We start from the raw sequence: 15,289 nt of genomic DNA on the forward strand, positions 1-15,289 counted from the left end.
TACAAAGCAGTCTTCCCGACACTGCATCAAATACTCTCCAAAGCAGCATCCAACAAACTGCCTACCATTGTTCATCAGAATGGAAATAGGCAAACCTTCTCTCTCAAAACCCTTGCAAGAACTCCACAACCATTTCATTAGAAGCGTCACACACTATGTTATATTCCATCCATTGCAACAGTAAATCCACCATAACCAGGATGAATTTTCCACGTCCTCCACCCAAATCAACTGGGCCCGATTCATCAATGGCCATATCACTCTACATCCTCTGAGCAACATCCACCTTCATTACCGATTGAGGGTGCGCAACCACACCATTTCCAGATTTTTCACATTCCATACACTCTCCCAGCCATCTGTCAATTTCTCGAACAAATCCTGGCCACCAATATTCACTTCTCAATACAGCTTCGATCTTCATCATGCCTATGTGCCTTTCATGGGCAATCTCAACCAATTTCCTTTGCACCGACATTTGCACTAAAGTACGGTGTCACTGGTAACAACACTCCTACTGTTATACTTAGCTCTGCTCGGACCTCCCAATGGCTCTCTAATCTTCACTTAACAATCTTTTCTCTGGCCAGCCTTGATTCACAAATTGTAAAAGAAAGGCTCCAGGCGTGCAGCCTCTCTCGACTGCGCCCTGGACACAATTCCTTCATGAGTAACTTAAACTGTGTAAGTTATTTCTAACTGACCATCTTGTTCCACACCACTCATTCTTGACAGGTGGTCTGCCAACATATTGGGCCTCATGAGTAGTTGGGCTGAGCGGTAGAAATATGGCAGTAACAATAATACCATCACATTACCACTCCCCCCAATCCTGAGTTGGGGGAAATTCGGAGCATTTACCTTCAGCTCTTAGCTGGAGGTGAATGAGCTGATTTTCTGCCCATTTCTGGGCCTATTACCATGGTGCAATTACCACTGTGGTATTTGCACCGAAAATGCCCAATTGAGTCCAATGGACTTAATATAAATGGGGACTTACCGCACCACAGCAACACCAGACCAATTTGCAGTAATTTGGACGGTATCCTGGCAGATTTACCACCAGGATACCTTTCCACTCCGGTTAGAGCCCATTGTCCATTCCTGGAATTACCTTCATGCAATACTCATGGCCCTGCATCCTAGCCACCCACCAAGCAACTCTCCTGGAAACTTTGTCCAAATCTTTATTCTCAAATATTATCTTCAACAGCTTATGATCAGTTCTAATAGTAAACTGTGGGATGTATTGACCCACTTCTGCACTGCTATACTGCATCACTCTGTCATGATGGTGCCAGAAACCCTTGTGCGTGCCAAAACCCCTGAAAATCGTGCTTTTCGCGCACAGAAAGATGGCTGCCCAATCTTCCATGCATGTTGTCGGTGGTGGAACAGAGCTCTCACTACTGAAATGTGTCACTGGGCTCCACAACAATTGAAAGTGGAGTGCAGAAGGAAAAAGCAGTGCTTTGCTAAATGAAACTCCAAGATTGCTTTAAATTTCTTTTTCTTTGTTGCTGAAACTTCAGAATGCCAGTACAAAACACCTTTAAAATATTCAAAATTCTTACTGGGTGCTACAATTCACTTAGTTATGAAATCATTGTGAACTTACAAGGTCCTGAAAGGCTGAACGCATAGAGAGATTTTCACAGCAAAAGCGGCCTGCCTATGGATCTGTCAAACATCTCTTTGCAGCAGAGGGCTGCTGTGATGACAACTGTCAGGGGACTGCCTGATTAAACTTTAACATGTATAAACTGAAAATCAAATGGTTGCAATCTAAGAGACCTGTTACTGATAGTAACCCATATTGTAATTGTTTTGATCCCATGGTTTAAAATCTTGAATGAGAATTCTAGCTGTTATTTCATATAACAAGTTTTTTTGTGCTAAGGAAAAGGCCACAGAATTTAACAATGAATTTAAACCTGGCTGAAGCTGCAGAACTTGAATAACAGGTTTTTCACATAGAGGGAAGGTCTTTAATTACAGGGTAGGAAAGTACCTGGTCTACAGAGGCAAAGGAACAATGACAAGCTGCAGCTCAGGAAATTCGAAGTGTGAAGACTGTCGTAAATGGCCTCTGCAAGGAACAAACTTGGGGGATGGCTCCTGGGCTTCCAGGGAGAGACCAAGGGGTGGAGCCAAACAACCATTTGTTGCTTAACATGGACAAAGAACATATTCTTAAAAAGACTGATAACTTACTAGTCAGAATTGTGAAAAATATAAAAATAACAGAGTTGTTAATGTAATTTCTGGCGGCACAGGTGTTGTGGTGCCAGAACTGTGTGACATGTTCTGGACAGCAATGGCAAGAAATGTGATTTTACACAAAATGTATTTCAGCTAGAATTGTGAAACTTTATACACTTATTCCCATGTTAAACACGCACACTTGTAGACAATTGCTTAAAAATTGGACATTGGGTTCCTAGTGAAAAGGGTAAAATTCTGTGAAATGCGGAGACAAGATCCCACTGCTATGGGGTTTTGAGGAATCGCTACTAGGTAAAGTATGTAATCTGTATATGTGATTTTTATAGAGGTTGCACATGTGGAAATATGTATTTTGCCAAAGGTAGATTTTGTGTTCCAAGGGCTAGGGGTGAATTCTCAACCGCATAAAAGGCCACCATAAAGATGACACTCTGTTTCTCTCCTATCAAGGCAGAGAGTAGACTTTGATCCAATCACCTTTCAAAGGGGCAAGCTTAGGCTAAACCGGCCCACACACCCCCTTCATGATGTAATTTCATAAGCATAAATAGAGACAGCTCACCACACATAAGGACAGACAGATTCACTCACTATCCTGATGCTGGCAGAGCACCCTGCTGCTGAACTCTACATCTTCTTTGCTCCAGACTCCAGAAACTTAACAAAGAAAGAAAAGGCCCACTGCATAGCTGAACCATTCTCAGCTAGGCCTCAAATTCCAGAACAGAACCCCACAAGCCTAAGGGGAAGCAACATAACACAGCCAGGCTGTGCTGTTACTGCTTGCCTGCTGAAAATAAATATCCTCAGAACCAAGAAGGGCAGATCCGATCCAGTCCTGTGCCGTACGGTGACCAGAGCGCCTTGCTGACCCTCTCCAGTCCTGTGCCGTGCTGTGACCAGAGCGCCTTGCTGACCCTGCCCAGTCTGATGTGCCCAGCCCTCTTTCCTAATTCAGATCCAATTCCCTGACCAGATTTGACGGTGCCATTTAAAAATGTATCCATTGAGTATAAATAGGAAGAATTGTGTCACTAGCATATGTTCTTTGCATAGTCTTATCCCTATCTTAGACCGATCCCATCTTCTATTCAAAACCTGTATTGTTAGGAGTATCTTTGCATTGTCTGAAACCTCTCTCCAACCCATCCTATCTTCCTCCATAACCACTATTGTTAAAACTATCTTTGCGCTGATCCTTTTCTCATCCGAAGAAGGAGAGTTTCCTTAGCAGGCAGTCACACTGATCAAGTGACTGTGTTCCTGTGTGGTATTTGTTTTGTTCATAGTCATCCTCTAGTGTAAGAAACCCTTTTGTCAATTTTAAAAGCGCCTCCCTGTTTTCCCTTCTTGCGCCTATCTCGTAAAACATCCTCTACTAAAACATCTGTAACTCCCTCAGTTCAAATTTCAACTTCTGCTTGTAGTTAACATCCATATCTCTCCTTCGCACCTAAAACCACATTCCAAGTCAATGCGATTCTGCCCTTATCGAGAATATTGCGTAATGAAAAGTTTGCCACAAAGTTTCATTTTGGGAAATTTGTACACGTGTAAAACAGCTTTTAATTGCTTCCAACTTTAATTTTAAGATTTTTTCTTGGGATTAAATCATTACTTGTGTTTGCGTGCAACTATCCAAAGCGGCCCCCGTAAGAATTTATAATCATTTCAGCAATTTTGACCATATTTGGTGTTTTTGCACAGTCCATTCAGAAGATAACTTTAAAAGCCATTCTGACAGCTTGACAGTCAATTCCGTTTCTCTTGTGTTTGAAAGAGGAAAAGTGGGATTGATATTCTGTTTGAATTCTGCCATTCCTGAATACCTGCTCTCTCCTCCTATCTTTTTACATTACCTATTGGGGGTTGAGGGGTGTGCAGGGGGAACCTCTAACCACAGTGCTATCTGGTCTGAACCAACACAAAAGTATTATTTTTCGTGATGAAATGTTTTGCTCACGACTTACTCCTTGTGTATTAAAGATATTATTCAGTGTTGCATCACCCCATTGGTGATTGTTGTGTACCAATTAAAACATATTGTGATTATATTTTAAATACATAAATGAATATTTACTTTTGCAAACTGGCCTGATTTCTGGTTCAGTGTGAGTGGGGGGGTTCCAGGAAAAGGCAGCAATATGAGTGGTATATTGTTTAGAATAAAGAACTTTTAGACACAAATAAATAAGGATTTCAGTTGTGCACTACATGCTAGGCATTGACTTGGGTTTGTGCCGGATTGAAATCACTTACTGCTTGGGGTCTCGTAACAAGATCCTGAATTAGACATACCACTTGTGACAGTCTAACACAGCGTGCTAACTGACGGGGTACATAAACCTTGTTGGGCTACCATACAGTGCTACACTGTAAAAACACCCTTCAATAGAAATACTCAAAGGAGTTAGGCCTGTTTTGCAAAAGTAAAGTAACCCTGAGATAAGTCAGAAGGAAATTAATATTTCTGGAATGGCGACCCTAGTGGAAATCAATATTGCAAGGGAACACCCACTGCACAAATTGTTTGTCAGGGCTGAATGGGTAGAGCAGGATGAGAAAGTCTGGCTGCAGGAAATCAAACAAGTCACTGCCACAGAATTAGATACATGGCAGGACCAGGGTCCATTAAACCAGGCACTTAGTGAATTGTGTATGGCCCCAAAAGTAAAAGAACAGCAATGTAAAATTGCCAAAATAGCGGCTTACCTGTACCTCCACATTGGAGTAATACAGGAAAAATATGCCGAAAGCATAGATCTGGCAAAGAGACAAGTACAATCCGTAGAAAAAACCCAAACTGATCTGGACTCTGCAGAGCAAAGGCTACAAAAGAGCCAAGAATCAGAGAGAGAAACCAGACAGTACCTGACAAAAGTAAAGGAGGATCTGGATCTCCTGCAGCAAGAGAAGGCAGAGCAAGATACCAAAATACTGACACTGCAAAAATAGTGTTAGGAAAGATTGGATCCTCTACAACAGAGCCAACAAAAGCTGGAGCAGCAATTAAATTATGATAGAGCCTGCGCAGGGAAGATAATTGCACATGAAAGTCAGATTGATGAACTAAAGGAGGAAAAAAATAAATTAATAGTGAAGGATCTCCACACTCAAACAGATTTTGATGATATATGCCATTAGGAAACAAAGGTGCGACCTGGCTGAGCAGAGGGGAACTCTATGTCAAGAGAGGGATGTCCTAGGCCAGGAAGTCAGCCATTTAAAAACCAAGCTAGAAGAAAATCACCTGGCCCTTCACCTGGGTGAACTCAAAAGGAACTATGAAAAGCTGTTAGAGCATACCAGGAGGGTGGAAGATGCTCTGGCAAAGAATAATCAGGCCAGTAAGGACCAAACTCATGCGGTGAGTCTCCTGCAGCAAAAATTGGCCCAATACTCCCAATGCAGGCAGGAAGCACAGAGAGACAATGATGCCCTCTGTGAAAATAATGACAGGCTCCATAGACAGAAGGCCATGCAGGAACAACTCATAGAGACCAGTAAGGCCTTAATAGAAGAACAAAAGGGTGATTTTCTTACATGTCATCGTGGAGTAGGGGCTGAAAGAGATGAGGGCAGATAGGAGAGGGAAACCCCTGACCATAACCTCAGAAACCCTGGCATCAGGGACTTTAATCCCTTCAATTACATGGACTCTGCCACCCCCATGTCCACTGGCTCATATGACCCAAGGGCCATGGGGATGGTAGACTTCAACACAAAGGGAAATATGGGGTTAATAGGTTAGCGCCTCCCAGAAATGTATGGACGGGCGTCTATGTATAGGTTCCCAAATACTGGGGCCATCTTCTCTGATCAGGGAGACTCCAGTCAGGGAAGAATCAGAGAACTGGATCTTCAGAAATATCACATAACTAGGGATCAGTCAGTGAAATTTGGTGGGGAATTCCAAGAGACTAGGCCCACTAAGAGCATACTAAAAACCTCTTTGCAGCTAGGACAGTGGGGGGATAACCAACCAATCCTGGGAGCCAGGAAGAGTCAGAATAGCACCAAGAACATGCACAACAGCACCAAGAACACACACAGCACCTAGAAAACACTCAAGCAAAACAAATACATATTTGATATCCTGGAACTAACTAGTACAACAGTAGAGAGAAAGGATGTGGCCAGAGAAGACAGCAAACATGAAAAATGTACACAGGCCCAACATTGTGTGAGGGTTTGAACTCTCACAGGAACTTGTAATCTTAATGGCCATTTTGGACTCAACCTATATATAAGCACACATTTTTCCTAAGGCACATGCTTAGTGTTATTGAGAGGAACCTTACCTGAGAGCTTACCTGATGCCACTGAAAATCCTGGACATGACATGGCGGATTCTACTTATCTTCCACAGATATTCCTGGGTCTCATTATGATGCAGCTGAGCACCAAGAATTCACTGGTAAGCTTACCAAGACTTTAACTGTTTGGACTTAGTTGCAAGCACTGGTTTGGTGATTGTTTAGTGACCTCACCCAGGATTTAATTCAAAAACAAAAACAGATGAGTTAGTGCACTGATATAACATTTCATAAAGAAAGCCATAAAGACAATACACTGACATGGAGTAGGGAACTTCCTAAGGCAACAGAAGTCAACGTTGGCAGGACAACATTATTGCAACTAGTTAAACAACTGATCCATGCAACTCAACAGCAATCTGAAGAACATACTCAGGAACACACAAGAAGAGTGGGATTAATGGAGATAAGGATGGAGGTTAATGCCACGCAGATCATAAACAATAATCATGCCTTATATTGCAGCTGACACATAGTCTCAATGCCTGAGAGTAGAGCACAGCAAGGCAGAAACCCATGGAAAATAGAAGAGTAACTGGCAACGCTCCACCTCATACCCTACAAATCCCTTTTTAGCTCTTAGAAGCACATTAGGAATTTGCAGTGAGAAGCCAGGACCTACTTTGAGACACCTGCAAAACCAAGACTCAAGGTGAGCAATACAGTGCTCACCTTTGCAAAGTCCTTCATCATAGTCTTCTTTCATCGCAGTCCTTCAGAGTCCTCTTTCATCATAGTATTTCCTTTCATCAAAGTCCTTTCCTTCATCACAGTCCTTTCTTCATCACAATCCTTCTTGTTCATCATAATCCATTCTCATAGTCCTTCTCCTTTGCCACAGACCTTCTCTTTGTCATGATCCTTCTCCTTTATCATAAACCCACTCCTTCAACATAGTCCTCCTCATTTGCAACAGGTCTCCCTCATCAAAGTTCTCTGTCATCGCATGTCTCTTTCATCACAGTGCTTCTGGTTTGTCGCAGTCCTTCTCCTCTATCACAGTCCTCTTTCATCAAAGCCCTTCTTGTTTGTAAAAGTCCAATTCTTTCCTTACTGTCCTTCTCCTTAACAATGGTCCTTCCCCTTCTGTCATTTTCCTTCTAGATCTAATTAAAGGAAATGTATTCCAAACCCATTTTAGTGCAATTAGTCAAGCTGAGATGCTACTGCTAGAAATGTATTATATACACAAAAACATTGGGGCATTTAGCTTGGATCATCACCAGTGTCTTTATTTTGCTCTCATTAATGTCCATCTAATGCAGTTATTACAAAAGGTGGCCATTAGTTTATGCATTGCTACTTATGGGCATGTGAATATCGCAGTGTCAGCTGCATATAACAGGAGCACAACAGCCTGGCTGCCCAACCTGGGCACATGCCCTGGGCACATACAGATACGATAAGTTACTAGAGTTGTTGACTAATTAGAAACTCCTCCAAATCATTCCAGAACCAGCCAAATAGGTTAAGAGCACTGGTGGAACATGAAATGAGTTGTCACACCTTGGAAGCCATGCTGAAGGCCTCCCCAACAAGAAGAAGTGAGTTATGAGCCACATACTCTTGGACTAGCCCAGGCATCCACTCATGCCTAATGGTTATGCTGATCATGGAGCCTCAGCGGCAAGTCTTACATCTTATGCCTACCATAGAAACAAGGGGTGTGGACCGCACCTGGCCCCTGGCAGACAAATGTTCCAACCACCACTGTTGGAGGTAAGTAACAAGGATTATGCACAAGGAAGTAGCAGCTTTTGGTGCCAGGGCGTTGGGCCACTACCAAGGGTGCACTGGCATTGTAAACAATTTTAGGTCAGAGGCGGCAGAAAAATCTCTTTAGTGCAAGAGCATTAACATCTTCCAGAAATTAGTGTAAGTGATCAGGCATAGCAAAATAGCTCTAAATAATATAGGGGGAATTAGGTATTTTGTGTTTCTTCCAAGGATTTATTTTTAAATAATCAGTTGGAATGGTGTATTTGACAGCATATATTTTAAGAAAAATGGGCTAAAAGGCCATAGAATTCTCCAGGGCAACGCATGAAAAAATCTTGTAGATGTAATTCCACCAACAGTGCAAAGGACAATGTGACATCATTTTAAGGATGGCTGAGTTCACAACATATTCCAGCATTGCCAATGTAAATCCTTTCATGACACTAATTTTACAATAAATGCCATTATTCCTAGTGTAAATCAGTTTGATTTTATGGCCACAATCTATGTTATTATGGTCACTGTAAATCACTTTTATGAAGCTGCAAACACAATCTAGTCTCGTTATTGCAAATCACCTTTGTGAAGCTCCAGCCACAATCTATGCAAGTATTATCACTGTAAATCACAGTGATGAATCTGCAGCTTCTATTCCAAAATTCTTAGTATAGCAAATTGGATGAGGTTGGGCAAATACTATAAGCCAGCATTGTCACTATCAATAACTACCATGATGCAGCATCCTGCCATCGATCATATGGACACATTGCACACACCTGTTAGGCAGAATTGTATGCAGTACCCTTTGGGAACACCACACACAATTAAGACTACAAGTGACAGTACAAATTCACCTTTGGTACAAGCCTGTACTACACAGTAAAGTGGTAGTGATGGCTGAGCAGCCAGACATATCTCAAGTGTAAGTGAGCAGTATCAAATAGTTACCCAAAGGACAGCAATTACTATGATTCAAACAAACACCAACTCAAGGTTTCTGAGTAAAAGAATATACATTTATTTAGACATCAGTTGTATAACATTTCACTAAAGTAAAGCAGTTGAAAAATCACGTTACCAATACACCACACCACTCCCAATAGGTTCCAGACAAGTTAAGCTCACAAATGAAGTGGGAGCAAAATGGCACTCCAGAAATTTTAAAAGGGAGGGAAAGACAAAGTTAGGCTAAAATTGAGCAGCACCAACAGGTAAGTAAGCAGAGCAATCTAGAAAGAGGACCTACAGTGATGGAATCAAATCAAATAGGCTTAGAGCCAAAGTCACTAGGACAAAAGTCTTTTGCTCAACATCAGACAGTTCAGGGTAGTACGCCGTTAAGTCTTTGCCAAGAGTTCTGGACGAAGTTGGTCAGTAGAAAAGTGTGTTCAAAGAGAAGAGAAGGACAAGCCCTCGAATTGGTGAAAGGTTTCACACACCTTCACCACGGCTGAACGAAATGCACAACCGGATTTGCACAGTACCTTTAAATGGAGAAGAAGCTGTAGCTATGGCGGATGTTCCTGGTAGTTCATGCAGGCTCACGGTTCATGAAGCGACTGTCGGACTGACACGAAGTAGGAAGACTGGAGGGTCCTGCACTACCCAGGGAAGAAACCAGCAGCAGAGCAAAGCAACAAATAAGATGTGCACTTGTGTAAACCCAAGCATGGTCCATCCTTCCTGGCTATCCGGCCCACTGTAGCTCTGTACTGCAAATTTGACCAAAGGAGGGAGTCCTGGCTTGCAGTTTGGATGAACTGGTTGGTCCCACCAGCTCAGGGGAAGAAGATTCCTGTAGGATCTTCTCTGTCGTTGGAGTTCGAGGATTCAGACATGCAGCAGGGCTTCACCGAGCGGTTCAGTCATGGTAGGGGTCCTCTTCCGTCAGCTCTTCCTCGGTTCTTTCGTTCCAGTGGTGACTCTGCCTTTCCAGACCCAGAGACCTGCTTTTTATGCAGTTTTCCCCATTCACACAGCCTGGCTGTCAATCACACAGCGGGGTGGCTGTCCTGGCTGGACAGTCACCTAGCCAATCAAACAGGAGTGTGACTTGGGTTACCAAGGGAACCCATGGCAGGGGTCCAAAGACCCCTCCCTCAGATCCTGCTTACCCAGAATTTCAGGCGCCTAAGGAGGGTTTTTGTGTATAAGCCAGCGAAGAGACGGTGAACAAAGAAACCAAACCTGGTTTGGCGCGCAGAGAAAAACACGAGAAAGACATTTTCAAAAAGAAATGATGAATAAATCCAGCCGGAACTGAACAAAAACGTATATGGTCTAGCGGGTTTAAGTTCGAGGCTACCAAGATAGCCTAAAACAATACCAACGTTATTTAAAATAACCACGGTAGGAAAAATAGGGTAATTACCACTGCCACCAGCCAAGTCTTGATGAAAAGGGAGCGAAACAGTGCTCCAAGAGAAACAGGCAAAAAGGGATAAGTATTAACCCTTTCCAGGACTACATGTAAGATGGTTTGTACTGGGTCTGTGGATTTAAAAAGACTAATAAAGTCAATGGCAACTTCACATGTCCTAGGAGACAGTAGTCAGTCCCAGAAAATGGAGTCTGAGTCGGGAAGTCTAATAGACAACCCTGCATTGAAGGTGCTGTGTAACACAGTAAAAAGATGATGCCTGCAGAATAGGTGAGGCTCCACAGTCTATGAACACAAAAAAATGTTACAACACACACACAGCAAAACACATGTAAGAGTGGGTAAAAAAGGCTCACACTTTTACCAAGTGAAAAAAATAAATCCTAGAAATCCAGCAAAGCTGCTGAGGGACTCAGTGGTTAAGGGAAATTAGCCATTCTGTAGAATTCTCCCTAACACTACACCCACACATCACCCACATATTCCCCCACATACACACACATCAACCAATAATGAATCAGAAGCAAGAAGAAAGGACATGTCCAGACTTGAACTCTTCTGGTACAGGAATGAAAGACCACGAAGACAGACCTTCTCTCTCTATGTCCCCAGCCTCGGAAAGGTTCTCCCCATTTAACATTAGGCTCGCCCCCTTAACCTATACATTTCTGGAAGGAATTCAAGACCCCCCCTCTTGAAGGAACGGCTTCTCCCTATCAGGCAGGTCCACACACCCTCCTCTCCCCACCTAAACTGAGACGTGTGAGGTGCTCCACCATGCTTCCTCCACTGGTTGCTTGTAGATCTCTTACTGTCAAATTGGCCATCCTTTTCTTCCAAATCGGCCATCTTCCCCATGTCCTGTTGTTAGATCGCCGCTCCCTTATATTGATCCCTTGCAATCTATTTCCTTCACCATAATATTCCCCCCATGACTTGCAAAGCACTCCATTGCTTGACAACGTTAGGTCCACACTCAATAAATACAATAATAAGAAGAAAAAGAAGAAGAATAAGACAAATATATTTTAAAAAAATATGAGACACTGCAAACATGGGTCACTCAGCATGATCTTGGATGTTCTTCTTTGCATTCAGTGTGAATATTTTAAATGCATTTGTCTAGCTCAGTTTGCAAATAAAGCAATGTTTAAAAAATACAGTATTCTCTTACTCAGTAAAAAAGCAATTCCCCAAGTGACTAAAATCTACCACATTCTGGTGTTGCAGGCGTAATATATAAATATATAAATAACTCAAATCAACCTCATTCTGTAAATAAATCTTGTATGAGAAAGGGTATGGGAAAAATGGCATAATATTATTGTTCCTGGCTGCATAAAATCAAAGAACATTTTGGGAACATAAAATGATCAAAAATTGTATGTTTCACATATATGTGTATGATAGTGATGTAAGCACACAACTATTTTGAGCACACAATGCACACTGTGCTTGGCGCTCATTTAATTTGTCACAATATTAGCTGTAAAAAATGTCTACATGAGGTATATATATCAATTTGGGAAGGCTTCATTCTTGTGTGTGAGCCGTGGAGAAAACAGAAAACAGCTTCTTGTTTTAATAAGTGGGGAAGTAGCCTGTTACTGTGGCCTCTTTTAGGGCGCCTGTTGGCCCTGGGGCACTCCACACCACACTGGCTGTGAGGGCCACCTCCCCACAAATGGGTCAGAGCCAACACACACACCTGTCTGACACCCATCCCTACAGGACATGACCATGTCAGTTTTAATTCAGGATGTTTCAAACACCTGCAACATTATCATTGTGAAGTGTCTCTGGTATCTTCATTCACCATTCCATTACGCCTACCCATTTCATTGACTAACACAACAACTCTCTCCTCGTGGAGTCGAATGCCGCTTTCATCGTGTTTTTCCCTTGAGCTCAATGGGGAGTACTGTGATGGTGGCGGTGGTAATACTGCAAAAGAAGGCTACACAAGAATGAAAGGCTGAATAGAGAGGTTCTAAGGTGGCTAGATGCTGAAGCATAACAAGTGATGCCACTCTTCTTTGCTAAAACAACACTCCTTCCCACAAGCCTGCTTATGGATCTGGGTGGGGTTTCTATATTTTGCAACATAAAGAGGGATTTCTTGGTTGGAGGGTTTGAGGTATGCATGGAATTAAGAATGTGTACTTGCGCGTGAAAGTTGGAGGCAAGAACTGAGTAGAGCAGCTGCTTCATTTTTCCAGAGGTAAATGGTAAACTATGAATGCTGCGCAAATGTTTCTCAGCCAGGAGTGAGCATGTAGTCTTCACACTATCGAATCTTCCGCACATCAGTTATAACTGGCATGCTTCCATGAATTTGTATGGCGTCATAACATGGTCATGACGGGTAAAAATGTGGCTAGGTGTCAGAACAACACAATAGTCACACCTTGGTGCAAAAAATAGCTTTGGAGCAGTACATGCCTTCCTTCACCTGACTCATATCACACAAGTCATGCCTTTTCACCCTATTAAAAAATAGATTGTTAGGTCTTACACCATTATGTTGACGATGGCATGCTGGATACAGGAATCAAAAGCATTCTATGGGTCTTCGTAGGAGACTATGTAAGCTGATGGGTTTATGTTTATGGTTAAGAATTTATAATGCGCTCCCGGTACCCCTGAGCTTAAGGGCGCAAACATAGAAAACGCACAAAACGCTGACAAGACATAGCATCAAGCTCAAAGAAACTAATGTGTGTTATCCGCAAGTATTTAAGCCATAAACAGAGACGTCTAACAGAATAATAACGTATTCAGTTTTTTCTTAAAGACTTGTCCCGCAGGTACTCATTTAAAATGTTCAAAGCAGTTAATCAGCCTACATATCTCACCTAATAATTGGCATTTTAAGAGCCGCACTTCATAAGGCATGTTCTTTGATCCGGCCCACTCTTCATGGGGCCAACACAAATTCATGCCTAAAAATGTAAAATGCAATCAACAACTGCAAAAGTGCAAACTGTTGACTTTCACAATGGTTATATTTCTGAGCATTTTTTCGTGTGTCTCCCTGAAAGGCAAAGACCTGCATAACACAGGTCTCAGGAGAAACAATGGGTGCATGGAGATGTGCATTTCACTACTGTCATTGCTGGAGCAGTGCAGTGCATGAGAGCACCAGAATTACAGGGACACATTCCGGCCTTCGGAACTCGGTGGGTTGCATCCGCATTGACCACACACACCATGATATCATGAGGGTATGATATGATATGATATGGCATTTGTAACGCGCTTACACACAAGTGTTTCAAGGCGCGACGAGGCAGGGAGGGGGGAACAAATGGGAGACAGACAATGATCCTACTAGGCCAGGTGTCATTCAGATCGCGCAAGTGCATGGGTAGAGGGGAAGGAAAAGTGCAAGTGGAAAGGGAGAGGGAAAAGTGCAGTACAGGGTTAGTAGAATACAAGATAAATAATAAGGGCCAGCTGGTGGCAAGTGCAAGGTAAATGCAGATAAGTGCTGGGAAGGGGGGCTGTAGGGATACAGAGACAGTGCCACGGTGCAGGGGTTGCCAGGGAGGCAGTGCAAGCGGAGAGTGGCTGGGCCAAGGACCGAGATCGGTGAGTGGCCCAGTTGCAGATTCAGTGCAGTTTCAGTAATTTAGCAGGGGGAAGGGGGAGAGAAAGCAGAAGCAAAGAGAAAGGTTTTCAGGTGCTTCTGGAACCTGAGATGGCTCTCCTCAAGTTTCAGGGAGGCAGGAAGGTTGTTCCAGAGGGAGACCCCTGCCGCAGAGAGAGATTTATCCCCAACTCGTTGCTTGGAGAAGCGCCTGACCCTGAGGAAGTTGGAGGCGGATGAGCGAAGAGCTCGAGAAGGAAGATATTTAGGAAGAGAGAGTTGAAGGTATTTTGGCCCCAGGCCCCAGAAGGCCTTGTGGGCAATGCAGAGGGTTTTGAACTTAATCCTTGCAGCCACTGGGAGCCAATGTTGCAATTTCAGTCCTGGAGAGATACGGTCTCTGGGCCTGAGGCCAAGGACAAGTCTCGCAGTCCTGTTCTGCATGAGTTGCAGAGGGCGGAGAGTAGAGGCAGGCAGATTTAGATAGAGGCTGTTACAGTAGTCCAGCTTCGATAGAACCAGGGCTCTGGAGACAGTCAGCTTCTGGGGGAAGGAGAGGAAAGGAAGGATACCTCTGAGGAGGTGCAGCTGGTAGTGTGACTTCTTAGAGACGGTAGATATGTGAGGAGAGAAGGAGAGTGTGGAGTCGAAGATGACCCCGAGATTTTTTGCCTTGCAGGTAGGAGCAGGAAGAGGGCCAAGAGTGGCTGGCCAGAGAGCTGCAGGGAAGGAGGGAGTGGCTGTGCCGATGAGTAGAATCTCAGTCTTACTGGCATTAAGGCAGAGGTCATTGGCGGCACACCATTCCTGCATAGCAGAAAGACAGTCAGAGATGAGGGAAGGAGAAGAGGAGGCCGAGGGTAGCCTGAAAATGAGCTGGGTATCATCCGCATAGCACTGAAAGTTGGGGCAGAGAGCGGCGATGCGGTGGGCAAGGAGTGCAAGATACTGGTTGAACAGCCAGGGAGAGAGGTTAGATCACTGGGGGACACCACAGGTAGAGAAAAAGATGTCAGAAAGGAAGGACCCCAGTTGGACCTGGGAGGGTCGATTGGAGAG

Source organism: Ambystoma mexicanum, chromosome 6q, assembly GCF_040938575.1.
Source record: "Ambystoma mexicanum isolate Mex_15411 chromosome 6q, UKY_AmexF1_1, whole genome shotgun sequence".
Taxonomy (NCBI): domain Eukaryota; kingdom Metazoa; phylum Chordata; class Amphibia; order Caudata; family Ambystomatidae; genus Ambystoma; species Ambystoma mexicanum.